The sequence below is a fragment of the Macrotis lagotis genome, chromosome 2 (assembly GCF_037893015.1).
Source record: "Macrotis lagotis isolate mMagLag1 chromosome 2, bilby.v1.9.chrom.fasta, whole genome shotgun sequence".
NCBI classification, from domain to species: domain Eukaryota; kingdom Metazoa; phylum Chordata; class Mammalia; order Peramelemorphia; family Peramelidae; genus Macrotis; species Macrotis lagotis.
The window spans coordinates 6902198-6926827 of record NC_133659.1 but is presented as its reverse complement, the minus strand read 5'-3'; the positions used below and the strand labels follow the sequence as shown (position 1 = coordinate 6926827).

The window sequence follows — 24630 nt, the reverse complement described above, 5'->3', positions numbered from 1 at the left end:
ATCTGTAAGCAACAAAATCAAGTGCAGAAATACCGCACATGTATATTTTTATTCTTTCTATATTCAAAGTAATCTTATCCCTGATGGGCTAATACATCACATTTTCTGTGTTTTATGTTACTAATACAAAACCAGTCATTTTCAGCTGCATTTTTCAAGTTGAACAGCTAATAGATGCTTCCTGGGAGAACAGGGTAAAGGTAATCCATTTTCCTTTCTCTTTCCAATAGAAGTGAGGTGAGGGCAGGAGGAGAGGGTATGAGGAGTGGATCAGACAAATTCTTTATAATACATCTTTCTTCTTAGGAAAAAAAATGTTATTCTCAAAGTGTGTGAACACCAGGAACCTTACTAATAAACCAAGGCAGAGGTTAACACTCTTGGGGATTATCCTCTTTGGGCAAAGGACTTAGCTATAGGTCTTAGGTATCTAAAAATAGACAAGTGATCTGCCTCTTTAGGATGTTTGGGAAGCCCCAAACACAATGGGGGTATAATGCTCTTTCTATATGGAGAAAATGTGAAGAGAGACATGGGAGTCACAGAAGCATTCTTCCAATAGGATGTGGCCTTTATGGAGAAGCAGATTGTTGGTGGTTCATCAGATTCTATGAAGGTTGGTACTCTGCTCCCAAATTATTTCACTTCCATGCTTATTTTATATTTCTTTTCTCCACAGTAGGGGTGTGAATTGTTGCTGAGACAAGGACAGAGAGGAAGGTCTCAGAGGTGGGGGCAGGTAGATAATTAAGTGCCACTTTAGAACAAAATAATGTAGAATTACAGATCTAAAAGGGTTGAGGGTGAAAAAAGTTGGATTAAAACAAATTAGAAATTGCTTTTGTATTTTCTATTTAAAATGTTTCATTAGGTTTCTAAAATTCACTAAAAGAAAACCCCAATTACCTATGTTTAATGTATTAATTTCTCCAACAATTATCCTGATAAAATTTTGCTGTTGCTAAATAAATATACACAAGACCTATGAGCAGTCTGTGCACATGTTTTCTTTCCCTTTCAATCCCTCAAATATCCTAATAGATTTCCTTAATGTTAGTACTTTCTCTAGGGGTGCAGATGGGGACCTATCCACGACCATCATTCAGTCTTTCTTCCCTTTGAATTCTCACAAGGGCTCCAGAAAACTGCCTTTTCCTTCTCCAGATATGAAGATATCAATGGAACTCAGGGACTGTACTTTACTTATGCCTTGCTCTTTCCATATGTCCAGAGCACCTTTTTTTTTCTTATTCAATTCTTCATTTATAGAGTCAGAGAAAATAGGATATATTTAAAGGCGGCATTTATCTGAACGGTCCTTTAGGAAAATGTGGATTAAATGTGGAAACTTGGGTCACAAAGGGTTGTTACATATTCAAAGTCACACAGGAAAGAGGAAATGAAAATGGAATTTGGATCCAGATGTTCTGAGGTAGTGATTCAGACATTGTTATCTTTCTAGTATCTTCTGCTACCTCGAATCTAAGCTAAAGGGAAGAGAATTTTCTTTGAATGCCTGCTAAACATTAGGAGTTTAAAGCTTGCTGAGGGATTGATTGGTTATTTGGCAATGCCATCCTTTCCATGGTTCCTCTTTCTTGTTTGTCCTCTGGTTTTGTACGTTTCCATCCTTTATTCCCCCCCCCCCTGTTGTTCTCAGGGTGACCCTCAATTTCAATTCTTGTAGACTTTAGAGTCCCATGAATTCTAGAAGAATAATTTCTCTCTTTCATATATCTTTCTCCCAATCACACAAAGAAGCTATAACTTTTTTTACGATTTCTGGCTATTATTGAAGATGCAATAACCACTTGCAACAAAAAGATCCATTCCAAGTTTCTATTGATAACCTGGTTAGTTTAATTACTTCATATTGTCAGGAGAACCATGACTCGGTACATACAAAACCATAGAATTGACAACGTCTGAAAAGGCAAGTATGATGAACTGAAATGAAAATCGAATCCACTCTTTCAAAGCACCTCACGAATGAATGAACCAAGGAGGGAATGAATGAATGAAAGGATGAAAAGTCAGTTATTAAATGCTCAATATATACAAGTCACTGCTTAGCAGTGGGAATATACATGGAAAATCAAAACCATTCCTGCTCTCCAGGAGCTGACATCCTAAAAAGGGAATTCCACATAGAGAGGTTTCAGCTGCAATTTGAATGGAATAAAACATAGGACACTAAAGAGGCAGTGGAACAGACAAAATCTGATCACCTAGGGGTAAAAGATGAACATTAGCACTGTACATGTAAAGGACATCCAAAGAACACACTAAATGTCAGGGATGTTTGATGAGAAGAGGCAGAAGGGGCCGAACTGAGCCTCACCTCTGATTGTGAAAGGGTGACTGCATATACCTGGCTCATACGCTTGGAGGATACACTAAGCATGAGCCAGATGTATGCGTTTAACCCTTCATAGGCAGAGGTGGGGCTCAGGTGAGGCACATCTCTGCCTCCCCTCACTGCACTGCTCTGCTAAATAGGGAGTCAGAACAGAAATCTTATTCAAAGCAATGGCCATCGAGAGGGGTCCTGTCTACATCAGTCTAATGGAGCACCTGTGGACACTGGAGCATGATCAGATGTGTTTCTGTTGTTTCTGATTCTTTAACCAGATGATTACGAAGCTGTTTTTGAGGGGCTGCCAAGACAGAGCCCAGCCTGGTGTGTTTCAAAAGACACTGACCGACCTTTCATGGTTTTGGTGTTGAGTGAGGAAGGAACAGTGCTGTAAGCCTCTGGCTGGGCCTGAATGACCTCTGAACTCCTGTCACCTGAATTGGAATGCTCAGACAGCACCTGGTCCAATTATTGTCAACCAGAGGCTGCCGCAGCCCCTTCACCTGGGGGGTCGTCCTGGGTCCTGTGAGGACCTGGCTTTCCTATCTTACTTACTGTTCTCTTGATTTTAGATAAAGTGCTGCAGATGCCAATGGCCTAAGCAAATTTGAAAGGTTGGAACAGCAAGAGCCAGAAGCCCAAGAGCTGGAGGTCATCCTAGGATTTCATGGAGGCAGAGCACAGGTAAGACTACTCAGATGAGGTCACTAAATGTCAGTGATGTTCCTCTCATGTGCCAGGAAACATAGTAAATATTGGGGATCCAAAGAAAGGTGAAAGCTAATCCCTGCCCTCAAAGGGCTCACAATCTAAAACTTGTGACTAAGAACAAACAAGAGATCTTCAGGACATGTTGGAGATGGGAGCCTGGTGGACAGAAAGAAGTTAAGGTTGGGTAAGTAGCTATGGGAGTCATCGGTAAAGAGGTAATAACTAATCCATGGGAAGTGATGAGGAGAAGGTGGCAATAGCAGCTTGAAAAATGACCTACTTGACTGAGGCGAGCTGTCACAGGCATTGGGCCTGCTCCTTGGACTAGACTGAATTTGGATGTCAACGTGGTGGGGGATATGCTCTGCAGCAAGCCTATTCCTTCCTGGAAGTGAGGTGAAGGAGGAGACAGTGCAACCCCAGACTTCTGGGAGAAATGCTTTGAAACTTCTGTTCTTCTTTATCTTCAAAGTAAATAACCTTTTGTAAGAGCTAATTTATGGTAATTGGCTCATTGGTGCTCAGGCACTAATCACTAGAAGTTATTGATGACATAATGTTGAGTCTAAATATAAACATGATTGACACTGGGGAGAAGACATGAGCATGAAGACTGGAGCAGAAGTCATGGGAGAAGACGTGTTCAAGCCTTCTGGGAGCCTTGATGGATCAATGAATGAGAGCTGGAATGAGGAAGTCGTAGGCTTTATGGAGGTGAAACAGGAAATATTTTGATTAAATCTTTTCTATGTGCCAGGCCCTGGGGATAGAAAAACAGGAAAGAAATAATTCCTGATTTCTAGAGTTTATATCCTGTAAAAATGAACTAATGCTTTTCAGAAAGTAAACTAAAGGTTATATTTTATAAAAATTATCTAAAACATTAACAATTTAGAGACTCTCAGAGACTAAGGGCACTTAGTAAGGCCACAAATAATCAGGGAATTAGGATTGGTGTTTGATTTCTAAAAAAGTAGAGCAGTAGTTTAAGGTGATTGATGGGTAACAAGAAATTGTGATCAATCAATTAACAAGCATTTATTAAATACCCATTAGGTCTGAGGCACTAGAATAAATATTGGGGAGAGAGAGAGAGAGAGAGAGAGAGAGAGAGAGAGAGAGAGAGAGAGAGAGAGAAACATCCAATATGCTGGGCCCTCAAGGAACCTAAAGTTTAAGGGAGAGACAGCAAGTTTAGTGAAGACACATGATACATGATAGTTCGGGATGGGAAGGTGCCAACAACTAATGTAAATTAAAGCTCAAGATGTACCTTTGATTTCATGGATATGAACTTGTGGAAGGATTAAAATTTCACTTTCATTCCAAAGTGACTCTACTTCATCTGTTTTTCAGGGAAGAAGTACTGGGCCTTATTTATGACCTGCTCTAGTGGTGTGGAGCCTGCAGTAGAAGCTTCCAGAAACAAGTCAAGGCCATGCTTCGATTGCCATTGACATGTGTAGAGACTATCAAGATGAAGTTAAATACTGAATCAAATCCATTATCCTATTGGGACAGAACTTGTCCTTTATTCAATTTGTTCAAGTGTTCCTATTGGGAAAAGGATGCAGAGGAGGATTTGCCATACAGAAGCATAGAGACCTAAATTATCCAGGTTGGGATGGTAGGGCTAGGCCACCATCTGGGATCCAATACCTTGCATAGGAACCAGCAAAAGTAGGCATTAATTAAATGGTTATTGGTGACTAGATTGCCTAACTGATTGTATCTTTGGAGGGTGAGTTCTTACCAGGGAGATCATGGGATGATCACTATATTGACATATGTTTTAGTGTAGTTATTAGGATAATCAAATCTTGGTAGCTTTGATTGATTGTTTTGTAGTCTAAGTGTATCTCCATTCAATTAGTAAGTAGCCTATAGATAGACAGAACCTCTGCCTAGCTAAATTAAACTTAAGCTGAAGTAATTAAATACATATATGTTATCAAATAATAGAAATACGGATTTCATATAATTATATATTGTCAGATCAATAAAAAGTAGGTAATATCGTGTAATAATTTATATAATACACAATTATGTTATATATAGATTGTACAATTCTATTTGTATATAACACATTTCATATTTGATATAAGGATTATATTATTTATCTATATATATATATGATATATGGGTCTATTTATGCATATTATATATATATATCCACATATATATATATATATATATATATATTTCTATTCATCAAAGGAGACTGATTATCAATAAAACGTTGATCCAAGATTCTGTGAGAACGCCCCTGATTTTCTACCAAAATGATTTCTATTGCAAACATAGTCTGTAAGACATGAACCAAGTCTATAGAGATGAATTGGATTCATTAAGGGCATTTTTCTCACAGTGATTAGGTAGTCAAGTCTAGAGTTGTTGGGTTTGGAGTCAGGAAGAACAGATTTCAAATCTTACCCCAGATTCCTATTAGCTATGTGAGCCCTTGGCAAGTCACTAAACTTTTCTCTGCCTCGGTTTCTTACTCTGTATAGTGACAGCCCTTCCAGCTCTAAATCTCTCTCCTGTTTCTAGATACTCATTTTCTTCTCTTTCTTCTCCTATAACCCTTCCATCAATAGAGCAGTAGACAGTGGGACTGGTGAAGTCCCATCAACTCTGGAGGTCAGTGGCATCTTTTAGACCAGATTGCAGGAAGCGTGAAGCTATAATTTGAGTGCCCCTGAGGCAGGTGAGAAGGGAGCTTTATATGGTGAACAAGAAGGTAATTTCATGGGGACAATGCTGCTGATTTCATCAAAATGTTATTAGGCAGATGTACCCAAAGGGGAAAAAAAAAAACAGATGTTGGGCTGAGCCAGCAATGAAAGGGTCAATGAGAGGTATTTAACACCTGTGTGATTAGCTGCTCAGAAAAGAGGATCCTTCTTTTTTCATTTGCTCAGTGGGATTATTTCCTTTCATTGTTAAGCCAGTCATTTCAGGATGGAGATAATTAAGGGTTCTTCAGCCAAAACTCCAGGCTCTGCAGGTGCTAGCTACAGAGCCTTTGCAACTTGGCACCCAATGAGCCTAATCCAGATGCAGGGGTTTTTTTGCTTCTTAACAATAGCCAGAAAGACCTTTCTCCACTTTTTCTGTCCTCTACAAAGTCCTGGGAGATGAGATTGAATCCAAGTAAGGACCCTCCACCAGCCTTGGGGAGTAGTGATCATAGCAATGAAGCCCTCATCCTCCTCTGATGGCCAAGGCAGGCTAACAAAAAACCCTTTTATTAGGATGTCACCAATCGGTGCCTCTGAGACAGCTGGTTGGAACCTCTCTTTCAGTGGCTTGGGATTTTACATAATTGTATTTGGAGACCTTATTCCAGGTGGCTTTATTTTGGTCCCATGATGCAGGCTGAGAGCCAGTGGGGAGGATCTCGGGAAAGAAAATCCTCCCCTTACTGAACTGAAGCAAAAAGTTCTTTTGCAAAAAAAAAAAAGGTGAATTTCCTTAGGGCTTGGATGGAGTGCCTCCAATCATCCCTGCTCAGAATAGATGCTGGAAAATTAATATTTCTTAGTATCAGCTTCTTGGTGATTTCTTTAGGATACAGGATTTTCATTTGGGATTCTTCCATTAATGTAAATTATACAGTTTGACAAGGAATTATTAAACATGTACTGTATATACATGATTGTGCTATGAATTGGATAGAAAAGGATACAAAAAAAATCGTATCTGCAATAGCTCTAGAATATTTTCAGGGGACGCTGCGTGGCTTTTACTTGCCAAGGGTCCCAGGTTTTCCTAGCTCCAAGGTGGACCCTATCTTTATTCATTATGCCACATGACTTTTGTTGCTTAAGACTTGTCCTTTTGTACCCCATATTCTGCTAAAGTCTTTCCTGAAGGCTACCCCTCTCCAATTTAGCCTCTCAAATTCTCTTGTTTTTAAATGCCTTTATTTATTGGTAGTTGCTCAGTTTATATTCAGGCAATTGATATTTCTGTGCATTTGTTGCTTCCCCTGTTAGAATGTAAGCTCCTCATGAATGGGGATTGTTTAATTCATTCTTTGTCTTCTGAAGACCTAGGAAAATGCGGGGCAAATGGTAAGTGCTTCATAAAAGTCGTTGACTGATTGAATGGTTGACTTTTCCCAAGCTAGAACATGGCCTAGAGGGATCCTCAGGGGACATCTGGCCATGGGGACGTTCAATGATCCCATGATCAGTCTCATAAAACTTGAATTAGCTTTTGAGCAAAAAACCTTGATAGTCAATATTTTTTGATAAAGATGTTAATGATTTAATGAATCCTTTGCTTTTGGGGACTGAGTGGGGAAAAGATGATGCTTCCACTCAAGTTAGGGGGCTGGTGGTGGATTCCTATCTCTCTCACAATGGGACACATGCTCAATTTTAAGGGAAAAATCAAGGAGTTACGTACTGTGGATTAATTTCTCCCTTAGAGACATATTGAAAGTTATCTCAAAGCACTCAGTTTGGGGATCAGTCAAAAGTTTGAAGTCAAGCTGTTAAAAAGGCAAACTCCAAAGTTCTGTTGAATGTCATTATATTCCAAACAATTCAACTATGAATATTCTTCATAGTGAACTACGGAACAAATCTAAAAGGGGAGGTTGAGGTTTTAAGGAATTGTTAAAGAATTTCAAATATTCACTTTATTACCACTACTACTAATGATGATGACAAGTAATATTCAGAGCATCTTCAACGAAGAAATCTTTAGCTGTGATATGACATCTGAGACTCATAGCAATATTGTTTAACAGGTTTATATTCCCATTTTAGACCTGAAGAAACTGAGGCTGTTAGACTTTCTGGAACATGCCTCTGCATATAAAGCTAGAGAATGTCAAAGGCAGAATTTGACCCCAGGTCTTTTTAAGGTTGGGATCAACCCTCCCTCCCCTGCTTCAAGGCACCCTCCAGAATTCTACTCATGAACCTTTGGAGGGGATTAGCATATCATAGATTCATTCTTCTTTTAAGAATTGGGAGCCACGGTGATTCTTAAGTTAAAACAGTAAAAACTGGTCCTCTACTCTTCCTGCTTCATTAACCCCCACCAGGGTACAAGTTGATTAAAACAGTCTTTCATCATTGCTCTCTGATGTCCCAAATTCCTTCCACACAAGGGCCTTCTGTAATGTTGTTAATCAAGTTAATCTCCTTTGATATGCACAAGTGGAAGGCCTCCTACTTGGCTTCTCATTGCCCTTGACAGAAGAGAATTGGGTTCAAGCTTGGTGACTGAGCATGCCTGCCCCTCCAAGTGTGTGTTAGGAAGACAGAGTAGTGTGGAAGCTCCTCGGATGATGGGGTCGAGAAAAGATGCAAGCCAATTAAATTAGTCAGAAGCTGAAATTGCTTTTTATCCAAAAGATAGAATGCAATCAAGTACTGGGAATTTACTTGAAAATTTGACCTTAATGGACTTGTTCAACTTTTTAGTATCTGAAAGGCCAATGGACTCAACCAAGAGCTTGGAACTCCTACTGTGTTCAGTTCTGGGATGCAACAAGAAAATAGTCTGATATTCAGGTCTGGTCCTGTAGCAAGAATGGGATTTGGATCATAGATTCAGATCTGCAGGGACTGTGGTGTGTGTGTGTGTGTGTGTGTGTGTGTGTGTGATTGTGTGTGTGTGTGTGCGTGTGTGTGTGTGTTGTAGGGGCAGGGAGGGAGGATATCCAGCAAAATCCCACATTTAACAGATGAGACTTAGATTCTGAGAAGTGAAAAGATTTGCATAAGGTCAAAGAGATGGAGATGGCAAATTAGAATTTGAGTTCAGGTCTGGTTCCCTCCCAAAGGAGAAATGTACCAGGAGATAGAAGATATGAGACTTAACCATGGTCCTATAGCTAGTAGATGGCGGGATAGGATTTGAAGCCCCTAATTCTATGTTTCTTTCCTTAGAGAAATACCTGTATCACTTATCAATATGGAATAAATATAAAGAGAACAAATATGGAGGGAGGCCATTGGTAGTTTGGGAAGGGAGAATCAGAGACTCCATATGGAGTCTTGAGCTGGTTTTTGAAAGAAGAGGAATTTTAAAGATAGAGGCAAATAGGGAGTGAACTATGAGGAAAGTTGAGAAGATGGGAGGCAGAGAGTCTTGTGTGGAGAGAAGGTCACTTGCATTTTGTGGCAAAGAATAGGAGGTAGCTGATTCAAAATGAGACTGAAAAGAGAGTTTGTGGCCAGGTTATGAATTGCTTTAATGGTTGGGAAGAATAAAATTTTCAATTTCATCCTAAAAGCAATAGGGAGCCAATAGAGTTTATCAATGGAGGTCTGATATTATTAGATCTTTGATTAAGAAAAATCACTTAAGGGTCAGTGAGGTAGCACAGTGGATAGAGCACCAGCCCCAGAGTCTGGAACCCCTGAGTTCAAATCTGGCCTCAGTCACTTAATAATTGCCTGTGTGACCTTGGGTAAGTCACTTAACCCCATTGCCTTAAATAAAATTTTTTAAAAAAGAAAAAATCATTTGAGCATCTGCTTGGAAGATGAATTGGACAGATTACAGGGAGTCCAAACAAGATTTTGTTTCACAAATTTAGATGAGGGATGATAAAAATATTAACTAAGATGGTGCATTGTATGAAGCGCATATGCCTTTGTGCCTGGCTTCACTTCCACAGAACAAGCTGTCTGCACCCTGGGTACCCCTTATCTTCTCTTTCTCCTCTCTACCTACTTTCTTGCTTCCTTTCTTATATGGAATCCCCCTCTTACATTGTAAAAATTTTATTGTAAGTTCCCAAGGTCAAAAACTGTCATTCTTTTAATTAATTATGTTCACAGCAGCTAATATAATACCTGATATATAATAGACTCTTAATAATGTTTATTGAATTGGATTGAATGTATGAAATGGTCTAAAGGAAGAAAGACAGATTTGGCAACTGATTCGACATATGAACTGTCTAGCAGTCAAGACTTGCAGGTAATGATGAGCATATGAACCCTGGAGTTTGGAAATATTCTGCCAACTTTTATGGGAAAAAAGGAAGCTTAGAATATGGATGGCTGTTGAAGGAAAGATAATGAAAAAAGTAATAGCCTTGAAATGTCCAATAGGTAGTTGGTAGGACTGAAGCTTAGGAAAGAGACTGAGTCTGGATACATATATCTCTAAGTTATCTCCTTGAAACAATAATTTAACCAATGAAACCAATGAGATCATCAAGGAAGAGAGCATAATAAGCAAAGAATAGCAACCAGGCAGAGACTTGGGAAATACCCAAAATTTGGGGGATAGGGGATTATGTAGGATGACGATCTAGCAAAGGATAGAAAGGAATGGTCAGTTGGGAGGAGAACCAAAGGAGAGCAATATCCTGAAAATCCAGATAAAGGTAAAGAAAGAGGACTGAGAGAAGACCTTAAGATTCAGCAGTGTAGAACTCATTGGCAGCTTTGCAGAAATTAGGATTCTAAAAAGGGATGAATTTGGAAGTTGGATTGTCAAGGTCTGATGAGAAGTGGAGGCTTCAAGATTAGACTGCTTCCCCCAATCTAGGAGTTTAGCTGAGAAAGGATGATGGCTTAAAGGAACGGCAGTAGGGATGTATTTGATTTGAGTTATTTCATTCTATTTCATTTCTTTAAGGACCAAGATATTTAGAAATTTTGATGGCAGAAATTAAGGAGCCAGGATGAGAAACATGAATGAGCACCCAAGCTTGTATACAATACCTTATAAATGCAAACACAATAATTTTCAAAAAGTTTTCCAGAAAAAGGGGGCTCCTTGAAATGAAATAATAGATCTATATATGTAAGCATATATAAGACATATCTAGATATTATACAATTCAAATTAATAAGATTTAATTCTTAAAAACATTTACATCAGGGACAATATTTGAACTTTGGGACTAGAGCTAGACTTGAGTCTTGCTTCATAATAGATGTGTCACCATTGGCAAAGCCATTTGTGACTCAGTTTTCTATTTTTTTAAAGTGGGAATTAGATTAGGTGACTTCTAAGTCATCTGTTTAATTCCTTCCTCCTCCTCCTCCTCTTCCTCCATCCTTTTTTAAAAAGTTTTTTTGCTAGGCAAATAGAATTAAGTGACTTGCTGAAGGCCACACAGCTAGGTAATTTATTAAGTGTCTGAGGCTGTATTTGAACTCAGATGCTCCTGACTCCAGGGCCAGTGCTGAATCCACTGTGCCACTTAGCCACCCCAGTCCATCCCTTTTTTTAAATGAGGAAATTGAGGCTAAAAAAGATTACTTGACATACCCAGTGTTCAATAACTAATGTATGATTCAAACCTAGGTCTTCCTGGCTCCAAGTCTAGGACTCTTTCACTGAAACCACAATTTCTCTCTCTCTCTCCATGAAACCACACTTGTGATTCAAAGACCAAACATGGCCCAGAGAAGCGATCATTCAAGGATCATGAAGGATGGATCAAATTGCTCTAGTTACACTTAGACTTGAAATTTAAACTTGAAGTCAGGAAACATGTTCCAACAACTCCAGTTTTCCAAAGACAGAATGGGCAATTTCAAGAGTCAGTGAAACCTTTAACAGGCAACTCCAAGAAGTGGTGGGCTCCCTTCCTTGGGGGTCTCTGAGCAGAATCTATAAAACCATTTATTGGGTAAGTTCTAGTGTGAATTCCCTTAGGTGTATGAGTTTGACTGGAGGGAATCTGGCTCCTTCTCCTACTCTGATTCCATGACAGTGGGTCCCCTTGTAGCTCACAAATGCTTACTCCAGTGATGCATCTACTGGAAAATATGTTTGGGATTTATTGGGTCACCAACTGTATCAATAAGAATTAAATGGTCCACTGTTTTCTAAGCTATTCCCAGAAAACTTGCTTCTGAAGAAACAATTTATGATCTGATCTCTCCACTCTTGTCAGTCATGCTGAAATTCAACCTTCATTTGATTGACTTGGATTCAACAGATAGAGCCTGTGAAACCCTAGCAAGCAGCTGTTTTAGAGGATTGGGGAGCCGTGTCTATCCCAAAGCAAGCCTACTCCATGGAAAGCATCACCATGCTGGCCACGTACCATTGTGTAAGCCAGATTGCCCTTCAGTGCAAACACTTAAAAATCCATAAGCACATGAATTAATTCTTCTCATACTGAATTTGTAACCAATTTCCTGAGGTAAGAACTATTTGTTTTACTAAGTTCCCCAAACGTTGGAATATACCAAATGTCTTGCTGTAGATTACCTTTCAGACCATTAGAATTATTCTTGAAATATTTTCTCACAGGGAGAAAATATTCCTAATGGTATATTGTGTGAACCAGTCAACTGTTATTGATCAAGCTCCCACTGAGCCCACGGACTGTTGTGGGATAATCACAAAGACTATCAGAGAAAGAGCTTTTAGTATAAGGAGGAACCCAGGGAAATGGATGAAATTATAGGATCTGTGTTTACACACTCAAAATACATATATAGATATAGCATATGATTTATAAGATAACATACACATATATGAGGGCATTCACACACTCAAAATACATGTATCGATATAGTATACATTTGCAATACAATGCACACATATAGGCATATATTATTATAGATTTGTACCTCTCTCTCTCTCTCCCCCCCACCTCTGCCTCCTCCCTCTCTCTCCCCTTCCCTCAGGGTACTTGATAGAGTGGATATAAAATTGGCCTTGCAACCAGGAATGTCTAACTTCAAGTCCTATCTCTGACACATACTGACCCTGGGCAAGTCACCAAAACTCCCAATACTGAAGATATGTCTATAAGATTTATAGAGGTTTATAAAACATTGGGATCCATATTGGTGGAGAGTTTCCTCATCTGGAAGGAATCTATACCAATAAAATCACAACTCCAGAGCCTATCAGTATTTATTCCCTTTTTTCCTCTCATCTCTCTTTCTCCTGACTTTCTCTTCCTCCTCCTCTTCCTTCTCTTCTCTTTCTGTGTCTCTTTTCTCTCTCTGTCCTCTACCTCCTCTCTCTCTCTCTCTCTCTCTCTCTCTCTCTCTCTCTCTCTCTCCTTTATTCTGTATGTATATAAACATGCATAAATATATAAACACATTTGTATAACCATTCCCACCATACCCACATATATTTTACATACATGTGACAAACTATCTTAAAGAGGACCTAAATAAAACCTTAGTTAGCTAGAGAAGGATAGAAGATTGCTGGGACTTCCCCTCACTTGGCCTGTTTCTCTTGACCTCAGGGTCTATTCCCCATAGGAATCTGTCTTAAGGCATGGGGAAGCTGGGCTGTGCTGGCTTCTGCCTTTTCTCTCTGTAAAACAATCATATCTGATTTCCTGGTGCCTAAATAGGTTATAATTTCAGTGGAACTTTTTATCTTTTAATAGTTTTCCAAATAAATATTTTAAAAATCTTTATTATTTCTCAGTTAAAAATATGTAAAGACTTCATTTTGGGAATTCTTGAATACGTACTGAAGGATTTGATGCTAATCATGGAGAATCCTTCAAGAGAAAAAAATCAATAGGACAGTAGAGACAAGTGTAAATGGGGTAATAACCCCATTGAATTAACCCCTTGAAAAAATGTAGTGAGGTTAAGCTAATCATCTGGTGGGATGAGAGAAAAAGTGATTTAGAGATGAAAGATTTCCAAATTCTCCATACTAATTCCTAAGAGAAGAATAAACATGTATTTGGCATCATTTTCAATTTTCTATATTTTTGAGGCAACATATTCCCATGTACTCAGGGTTTTAGCTTTATATAGAATTTTTCATTAATTTCAGAGCTTTTTAAAATCCAATTAGGTACCAGGACCATGGCAGCTATGTACTACAATAACATATCTCTCATGTCTTTGCCAGGGAAAAGAAAATAAAAGAATAGAAAAAGGAGGTAGAGTAGACAGTAAAAGGTTGGCAGGTATCTTTTCTCCAATTTGAAAAACTAAAGTTTGATGGTGGACACATACCCCAGGGAGGTCAAAGAGTATAAATACATTGACACATTTGTAGAAGGTTCTTTTTTATAGTAACAAAGAATAGGAAACAAAATAGATACTCATTGACTAGGGAATGGCTATTTTGGAACATTGATAGAATAGAATATAATGCACCATAAGAAAGATGAATAAAAATAATAGTCATTAGAAGACTTATAAGATCTGATGCAAAACAATGTAAAGAGAACCATTAAAACAACCCACACAAAGACTGATAGTTGAGTCATTTCAGTTATGTCTGATTCCCCATTGATTCCATTTGGATTTTCTTGGTAAAGATACTGAAGAGGTTTGCCATTTCCTCCTCCAACTCATTTTACAGATGAGAAGCTGAAGAAAATAGGGTTAAGTGACTTTCCCAGGTTCACACAGCTAATATGTGTCTGAAACTGGATTTGAACTTAGGTCTTCTTGCCTCCAGGCCAACAATTTATCCACTGAGTCACTCACCTAGCTGTCCTCCCAAAAAGACTTCAGCAATGTAACTTAAATGAACACTATCACCACCAACAAAACTGAAACTAAATAGGATGAGTTTGGTCTTGAAATTTGTTGTTGATTCTTTGTTTCCAAAAGGACCAAGGACATCCCTGGGGAATGACTTATGAGTGAATTGGATTTAAATGAGGCAGAGTTGGGCAAAATTGTTAGCCTCACCTCTCCTCCAGAGTCATTCAAGGTCACTGACAAGAAAATCAAGATGATTGGTGATGGCTCAGGATGTAATCATGTTATTGTATAGTCAGAAATGAAAGAGGAATTCAGAAAAACATAGGAGGATTTGTATGAATTGATCTTCCCTGTATGACATCGGGCAACTCCTTGATTCCTCCTGAGTCTCACATTCCTTTATCAGTAGAGTGAAAGGATTGGACCATACAGGTTCTGGATCCCTTCTAATTCTAAATCTATAATCCTGTGATCATAGAATCTCATTCCCTGATTTATTTCCAATTCATGCTCCATTTCCTCCCCAAACCAGTTATGTTGATATATTTTTCCTCTCCCTACAATACAAAAATTTTCAAATTGGTCTTCTCCAATTTCTGTGCTGGGATCTACTTGTCTGAATCATTTTCTGCTTTCTCTTAGGCTAATGCCTTCCATTTTTTTTATTATTTAAGGTAATGGGGTTTAGTTGACTTTCCCAAAGTCACACAGCTAGGCAATTATTAAGTGACTGAGATCAGATTTGAACTCAGGTTCTTCTGACTCCAGGGCCAGTGCTCTTTCCACTGTGTCACCTAGATACTCCCTTTGTACCACCTAGTTGCCCCCAATGCCTTCCATTTTTGATGGCTCCTTTCTGACACAGGAGTGTTTATCCCTTTCTTTAATGTCACCATATTTCTTGACACTAATTTAGATCTGACCAAACTAAGGTAGACAAACCAAATCATCGATATTAATAGTGTAACGAGGGTATGACACATGCTTGGTTATCATGAAATGGTATCACATGTGGATTATCCTGGAAAACTGCTTTCTGGAGACTAGAGACTAGAACTTTAGTGGACATTCTTCATTAGCCTACCATGGGGTTGAGAGCAGTTTTTTCCCACTGAGTTTGTGGCTGTATCTGCCATTGTCTTTGAGCCTCCCTAACTAAGCATAGTTGGGACTTTTTCTTACATTCCAGTCTTAGGGTTAAGCTACAGCTATGCTCAGTTGGCCAGTTGTAACACTGCAGATAGTTCCATGAAGCCAATGCAAGAGACAATTCCCAACTATGGAGTAGAGCAACATAGAATTCTATGAATTCTTCCCAGTCTTTCAGGGGCAGTCTATAGTGTCTTCCTTCTGATAATATCATTTTAGGTGTCAAATTGCCATTACATTAATAATAACATGAATTAATATAGTTTCAGGTCTTTATTTATCACTTCAATTTGCTCCCCTTTCTTGTGGGGGCTACTTTTCTATTGTCTATCTTTTAAAATTTTACCCATGATGCCTCAAATCCCAGCATAAATCCTAACAGGAATGCATCATCTTAGGCAAGAGAGCTCTTTCCAGAATCTCAGATTGCATATCTAAAAAAATGAAGGAACTTGGTTAAGTTATATGTAAGGTCCTTTTCAACTTTAAAATAATATGATTCCATCATCCTCATCTCCTTAAGCCATAATCCATAATATAATAGAGCGGAAATAATCAAAAAGTAGGGGGCTACCAGAAACTGGGTTATAGAACAGGGACGTTGCTTTCTCTGAGACCACAACTATCTGTAGACTTCTGGCATGGACGCTTGAAGAAGTGGACTCTAGAAACATAACTCACCTGTTTAGCCGTCTAGTCAAGGAAATTGATAAGGGTTGCGAGCTGATCCTAATCAAAACTATCCTTAAGATCAATTGAGCATGAAGAACTGGGGGAGAAAATAGTTCCTTTTCTGGTACCTCAAGAAGATAAGCTATGTCAGAAGAAAGTGAAGAAAAATCTATTTCTACCTTCTAAAATTTTTAGGGCAGATGACATGTATCTTTAAAGTGGAGAAACCTTTACACACATAAATGGACTGAAGATATGAATACTTTAATTATGTAGCATTACTATAGCAAAATGAAACTAGAAATAGGCCTTAAGGCTATCATACTGTCTTTGTAAAATATTTGTGATTGTATAGTCCAACTTCTGCAACAGATCAAGTCAGCGCAATTTTAAGTCTCAAAACAAGATTGGATAAAATAATAATCAAAGAGAAGGAAGAGCTACTCACATCTGAACAGGAAAAAAAGAAAAATATACTTAACTTTAACTCATTGAAAAGCTTCACAAAATAAGATCCAGACATTCAATCTAATAACAAAGCAGATGATAATAGCAATAATCCCATCTCAAATAATTATGAAGAGGAAATTCCATACTTTGGAATTTCAAAGAGTCCTTTTTGAGTTTAATGGTATGAATCCAAGTCACATACTAAGCAAAAAACAGAATTGTAAAAGGAGACACCAGTGATCATCACCATGAATGAATGAATACATTTTCCCTTGATATTTGACATACAGTCTAAAAAACATATCAGGAGCTGGCCACTATAGTTAATGTGGTAGTCATTGCCATGGCAATAACCAGAGGGTGAAAGGCAGAGATAACAAGAAATGTTCACAAAAGTTAATATCAAAGACTGCCATGGTGGAAGCCACATGAAAGAGCTCCTGAAGACACAATGGATCGGCATTGGAGACCTGGATCTCTAGCATGAGAAATAGAAAAGATGAATGTCATGCTGCCCAATTAAAAACAAACAAAAAGAAAATTGCAAAACAGAATCTGACCAACATGAGTATATTTAAAAACCTCTTAAATCCCTTGGATAATAGTTGGAAGCAAAAGCAAAAAAAGCAGAAGGTAAAACAAAGATCGAAAAATGGATTAATCAATAAGGATTTGAAGCACCTTTTCTGTGCTAGGTAATGTGAGAGGTGTGAAAGTACTAAAATGGATGAAAAAGATCTCGTTTTCCAAGAATTTCAGTTTTAATGAGGGAGACAATATGCCCATGTGTGTACACACATAAACCTAAATATATAAACATATGTGTACATAGTTGTTGAAACATTTCAGGCTTCATTTGGGTTCAATGCTTTGTGACCCCATGTGAGGTTTTCTTAGCACAGTTACTGGAGGGGTTTGCCAATTCCTTCTCCAGTTCATTTTACTGATTAGGAAATGGAGGCAAGCAGTGTTAAGTGACTTGTCCAAGTTCATACAGCTGTGGTCAGATCTGTGGTCGGATTTGAATTCAGGTCCTCCTGATTCCAGGATCAGTACTTTATCCACAGTGCTGCCTAATTGATTTCTGTCTATCTAGGGCAGCTTGGTAGCACAGTAGATAGAGCACTGACCCTGGAGAAAGGAGGACCTGAGTTCAAAAGCAGCTCAGACACTTGACTCTTATTAGATGTGTGATCATGGGCAAGTCACTTCACCCTGACTACCTCGCATCCAGGGCCATCTCCAGTCATCCTGATCCATGTGTGGCCACTGGATCCAGATGATTCCACAGGAGAAAGTGAGACCAGTGACTTAGCACAGTACCCCTCATTCAAATCCAGTTCATGTACTTGTCATGAATCACCTCCTGGCTGATGTAGTCTTCTTTGAGAACAAAGTACAATCATCTATATCTACCTAATCTATCTATCTATCTATCTATCTATCTATCTATCCCTAGATGGATATCTCTGTGTGTGTGTGTGTGTGTGTGTGTGTATGTATAGTGAATGGATACAAAACTAATCCAAGATAAATGGGGAAGGGAAGTCACCCTAAAGCTGAGGAAATCAGAAAAGGTTCAAACCAAAGGTTTTATTTGAGCTGAATATTGAAGAAGCCAGGTAAAATCAAAAAAGGAAAGTGTTCTAGGACATGATGGACAGCCAGGAAAAGGCAGAGGAGAGAGAAAGTGGAATGACGTGCAAGTGAGGAATAGCAAGGTGTCCAGTGTCATTGGCTCTCAGTGCATAGAGGAGAGTGAGGTACAAGAAAACTGGAAAATCAGGAAGGGGCCAGGCAGTTAACTTGATATTTGATCCTGATGTTAATAGGGGACTAATGGAGCTTATTAGGGAAGAGGCGATATGATCAGACCTGCAACTTAAGAAAGCCTTTATAGCAAATAGGACAAAAGTGGAAAAGTGCAATTTACAGAGACATTGTGGGAAGAGTCATACACTAATGTGCTGTTGGCCAAGCTAGATGTTGGTTCAACCATTCTGAAAATCAACTTGGACTACACATATGTACCCCTTTCCCCAGAAATGGTATGAAGCAAATTGTCCCATGGAGGTCAAGGACAAAAAGACATGATCCATATATATATATTTCATGAAATGTATATATACATATATATATATATAATGAATATTTATATAAATAAACTTTGTTTTTTAGTGAAGAACTAGAAACAAAACAAATGGTCCTCTGTTAGGGAATGGCTGAACAAATTATGGTATATGAAGGTAATAGAAATATAGTGATTGCCTCATAAGAAACTATAGATATGATTGATTGTAGTGAACATGGAGAGACTTGAATAAATGGATTCAAAGTGAAGTGAGCAGAACCAAGAGAAAACAAATCCCAACACATGCTGAGCATATTAACAGTGTGAGTGGAAACAAGTTTGAAAGACCCCAGAACTCTGACCAAAGTAGACACCATGGGATGGCTCTCTGGGTGGGGAAGGAGGTAAAATTCTAGCAATCAATGAAAAATAATTAAATAAATGGATGGATGAATCAGTTAAAAGAACTTGTATGTGTGTAAATACTATTTATTATGTATATGAATATGTGTATACTATGTCATAAATAGAAAAAATTAAATTTATTTAAAATATGTATCAATTAAGACTTAAAAAAACTAATTGGGAAACACACCTTCAACTGTTTGGCAGTCAATCAACTAACATTTATCAAATTTTTACTTGCGTTAAGTGCTGGGGATACAAAGAAAAGACAAAAAGTTGTCTACTCTCTACCAGAACCCCTACTCTTAAGGGGAGCAACAGGCAAACAACTTTGACAAAAGAAGATACATTGGAGATTGATTGGAGAGACTGAGTATTTGGACCTATATGCATAGGTATTCATATTTAGACACATGTTCATTTAGCTATATATATGAATTTATACATAGACATACATGCATGACTATGTACATGGTCTGTATATTTTTTGACAAATGCTCCATTACAAAACCCAGCTCACAGTTTCTTTTGTAATAGTCTTTCTAATTCTTTGTATCCAGTTAATGATCATAAAGTACAAAATAAACAACTAATAAAAGACTATAGATCATCAGCTATGTGGAGCTTCTATTGGAATGCAGAGAGATTCTCAGGAGGAGACTCTTGCCCCAGTCCAGGTGTGGGATTATTCTTGTGAGCCCAGAGAAAGGGACCCAAGGAGAGGGAGACCACATAGAGAGGAACGTGATCTATCTGGTGTGGCCCTGATGGGTCATGGGTGGTAAGAGAGAGTCAGAGAACAAAGATGTGGCCAATCTGGGTGAATGGAAGGATGGCAGTACCTGAGTGAGAAAGAGGGGGGTTCAGAAGAGCTGAGGAGCAGAGTAAAAAGTCATACATTAGCTCTCCTAGTCCTGTTTATATTTCTCATTAGCAATGATCATGTCCTGATGTAATTATGCCTTTTTGTATATAAATGGCAATGGTAGTACAGTGTATAGAAAACTGGCATCATGAAATCATGGGTTCAAATTCTGCTGCTAACATAGGGGTTGAGTACACCAGACAGATCTCTCATACTCTTAAATTGACAACCAGCTGCCAAAGTGCTCTGGTAGAGGGCTTTTCTCCCTGGGAGTTTCCTGCCTCAAAGAAATCCCAAGTCTAAAATCTCTGTTCTCCCACCACATTCCATCATCCATATACCTGACAGTAATATCAACGTTTTAAAGACAGATGCTATTTATTTATTTATTTCTCCTCATGCATAAATACTTAAAGAGTGTCACACAAAGTAAATACTGAGCACAGATTTGATGATTATTGAAAAAAACAATTCATAGGTTTTCAGAAATGTGTGTTTCTATGGGTAGATGCTATGCATTATGGATCTAAATACCCAAACACAGGTATTAGTATCAGCAGGCATTAAAAAGATATCTTTCCCCATGCATTCATTTTCCTTTAGCATCAATAAGAGACTTTAACTATGCTTGAGGACAGAGAAAAGGTATGAATGCATTCTGTAATTTAAATTAAAGTAGAAAGTCTCTGTTCCAAAGAAACTCACTCCAGTCTTACAGAATTGTATTTTCATCTGAGAAATGGATTTGTTTATTTAGTGAATAAGCATACTTTATTTGCCTAGAAATCTCTGTTATTAGGGTGACACTGTACATATTTATGGGTCCTAATAATCTTGTTCCCTGAACAAGCAAAGCACAAGATAGGAATACAAACTAAAGAAAGAATATCTCGCATGTGTCTACCGGCCATGCAAATGAGAGGCGAAGATGCAGTCCCACGTCAGGAGAGCCTGAAGAAAGCAGCCACCACCCTTCTGCTACCATTCGTCAGGTGGCTGTGGAGGGCAGCGAATGAATGGTGCTTCTGCTCTAGGGGTGGCTATCAATGGGCAGAAGTGGTCAAGGCTCCGAGACTTGAGAGCAATTGAGTCTGGTCAGCCCAGGACACGCTTCAATCTGCTCATGGCCCAGGATTGGCATATGATTGTGGTGTGATGGAGCCTTGGGTGGTCTGGCATGGTATTGACTCTTCTTAATCATTCAATCAATAAGTAGTTATCAGTGTACCCACCTGGGCCCAGATACAGTACAGATAAGTACAAGATATGAAAGGAAAATTACCCCTTGTCTTCAAGGGGTTTAGATTATTGGACCGAGGTATATCTTAACAGGGATCAAAGTATTCCACAATAACAACTCGTTGTGTGAGCCTAGGGACTCAACAAAATGGGGATAAAGGCACTGCACCAGGTTGTTACAATCTGCTGTTGCAAACTTTAAAAAAGAAAAATAAAGGAATGAATAAAGGAATTCTTGCTAGTATGTACTGTAGGCAGTCTTGACCAGGTCTGGGGCCTGGTGTAGACCCAGTTCAAGCCCATCCTCCTTTTGGGAACCTGACCAGGTAGACTCCCAGTCCTCTAGTTAACTGTCCAAGAGAAAAAAGATGGCACCAACCTGCCCTGGAGAACAGCTTCTGTCTTCAGGAATTCCCTACCTCAGGGAAATCATACATATGGTAATAATAATAGGGATAACTGATGTTATTATCATTATTAAGTTGTTGTGGTTATTTTCCATTCTTGTTAAATATCCAGCATTCCAAATGCAAATCAGCCCAAATCTGTCTATGGTACCACATATTGCTGATATTTTAAAAATGCATAATTCATAAAAGTCAGAAAAAAAAGCAAAACAATGCACAGAACACGCTGGCATTTTCCCAGCTCCACAAAATATGCAAACATGCTAGGTAGAACAGGTTTTGTCTTTTAACATTTTAATGAGCTCTGGGACTTTTATGCATATTAGTTATGTTGCCCTAATTACTCATTATCATTCTAATGTGCATTTTATATTTAATTACAATGCTTATAAAGATTTGGTGTGGACAGTAAATTATTATAACTAGCCTGGGCATAATGATTATGAACTGAATTTATTAACTTTTACACTAGCATTCAGTGTTGGTAACTTTCAATTTCACCTTGGTGATTAACCACATTGTCGGATTAAGCAAACATTTGGGGGGAATTTATTTCAAATGTCAAAGAGAGGTGTCCACTCCTTTGCCGCCAATTTCCATCAAATGTTGTTTGGGGTTGCCTCATCCTTCTGTAAGCCAAATTGTCTTCGATGTTTTAGAGTTAAGATTATTTAACTTTTCCTTTACTTATTTGTAAGTTCCCAGGCAGGCTAAGGTTCATTTCCGTTAGAAGTTAAATAGGAGCTTATTTAGAGCTTCTCTCCTTCCTAATATAAATATTCCGAACAGCATCATTGAGATGTCAGATTATTTACATCGTCAGCCCAAAGCTACGGAAATGTTCTTTTCAATTTTTCAGGTTTGTAAGCATTTCCCCATGTTTCTGTCTCCATCAAAAAGAAATGTTCCTCACATTAGCATGGTACATCTCTCCCAGATGTAGGAAAGGGTTCTTGGCTGAACAGTTTATATCACGGAAATAAAAACACTACGGATACATTTTCTGACCAAGTCAATTTTTTATGAGGTCCTATCTACAAGACATACACTGGATCACAAATATGAAACATGGTCTCAAATATATCCATGTATGTGTGTGCATACCCTTACATCACATCAATATGTAATCAATATGTATAATTAAAGATTATTTCAGCAAATACAGATAGTTTTGGTGATTACTACCTTATAATACAGTTAAAGATCAGACACTGTTAAACTTCTTTCCTTTACATTTTTATTATTTCCTTTAATATTCTTACAAATGATCTCTATCATTATTTTTCCTAATTTAGTAAAAATGGTAATTTAATTGGGCACTGACTATATAATTTAGTTTGGGTAAAACTGTCAATTTTATTATATTGACTCTACCTACCCATGAACAACGAACAATTAATATTACTATAATTATTTAAATATGATTTTATTACTAAAAATTTTTTTATAATATTGTTTATATAGTTCCAGGTTGGTTTTTTTTGTGTGTGTGTGGGGGGTATTTTTTGACAGATGGTTCTCCCAGTTCATACAGTCTAGAGTTATTTTAAATGGTGTCCTTTTAACTATCTTTTGATGCCATGTTAAGTAGTGAAAAATGTTTTGCCTGTAAATAGTTAACTTTTCCATGTCAACTTTCTACACACACACACACACACACACACACACACACACACACACACAAATTCAGAAAATCAAAAGCTTATCTTGTGTGAGTTAAAGGAATGTTGTGTTTTTCTAACATCCCTGGGAAAGCTTGGTTTTGTGCCTCTCCAAGCTATCTCAGAAACTAATCGATTAGAAATCTTCCCAAACATTAGACCCTGTATCTTAGACTATCATGTCAAAGCTATCATGTCCCAGGCAAGGGCCGGAAAGATACTGGTCCTGGAAAGGAACCTGAGGTCTACAATCATGATGAAATAACAAAATACTTTCCAAATAATGAACACACCATCCTTGACTAATTCTGATGGGATCTCCTCAACCCTCTTGTGCAGAAGACACCCTTCCCTGGGCCCACCCCAAGCTCTCCAGCTTACTCCCTGCTTGGCCTTTCCTTCAGAAGTTTTTACCTAGCCTCACCCTTGTTGTTCCTAGCTCTTGCAACAATTCCTTTAGGGAAGCTTCAATAAACTGAGATGTCCCTCTTATCACTGAGTTTTCATGAATTCTTCCCCACTGGAACCTGAAACAAACTCCATCATTACTACAAAGGTTTGGTTGCATCATAGGAGATTTACTTTTTATCCCACAACTTTGCTAAAATTATTGTTTCAACTAACTTTTTAGTTGAGTCTTTGGGATTTTGCAAGCATATCATCACATCACCTGCCAAAAGAAAACGTTTTATCACTTCTCTGCCCATTCTGTTCCTTCCAGTTCTTTTTCTTCTTCTATTGCTATTGCTAAGGTTTCCAATACAACAATGAATAATATTGTGACAGTGGGCACTTTTACACCAGATCTTACTGGGAAGGCAACCCCATTACAAATAATGCTTGATGATGGTTTTAGATAAATACACTTTATCATTTTAAGGAAACATCCATTTATACCAATATAGTTGAAGTATTTAAAATGAGTTTTGACCTTGATTTAAACCTTTTTTGCATTTATTGATATAATCAATATGATTGAACTTTTAGTATTGATAGAATAAATTATGTTACTAGCTTTCCTTATGTTAAACCATTCCTGTATTTCTGGTATTAATCCCATCTGATCATCATGTATAAGCTTTGTAATAGATTGTCATCCTCTTTTAGTTATTATTTTATTTAGATTTTTATATCCATATACATTAATGAAATTGGTCTATATTTTTTTTCTGACTTTCATACCTCCTAGTATAGGTCTCAATGTCATATTTGTTTCATAAAAGAAGT

The 24630-nt window shown here is 38.0% G+C and overlaps 1 protein-coding gene across 1 annotated transcript in view; it reads right to left on the bottom strand.

Moving 5' to 3' along the window:
* NEGR1 (neuronal growth regulator 1) overlaps positions 1-24630 on the bottom strand; it is an 817401-nt gene that overhangs the window by 37658 nt on the left and 755113 nt on the right. The gene's annotated exons all lie outside the window — the stretch shown is intronic.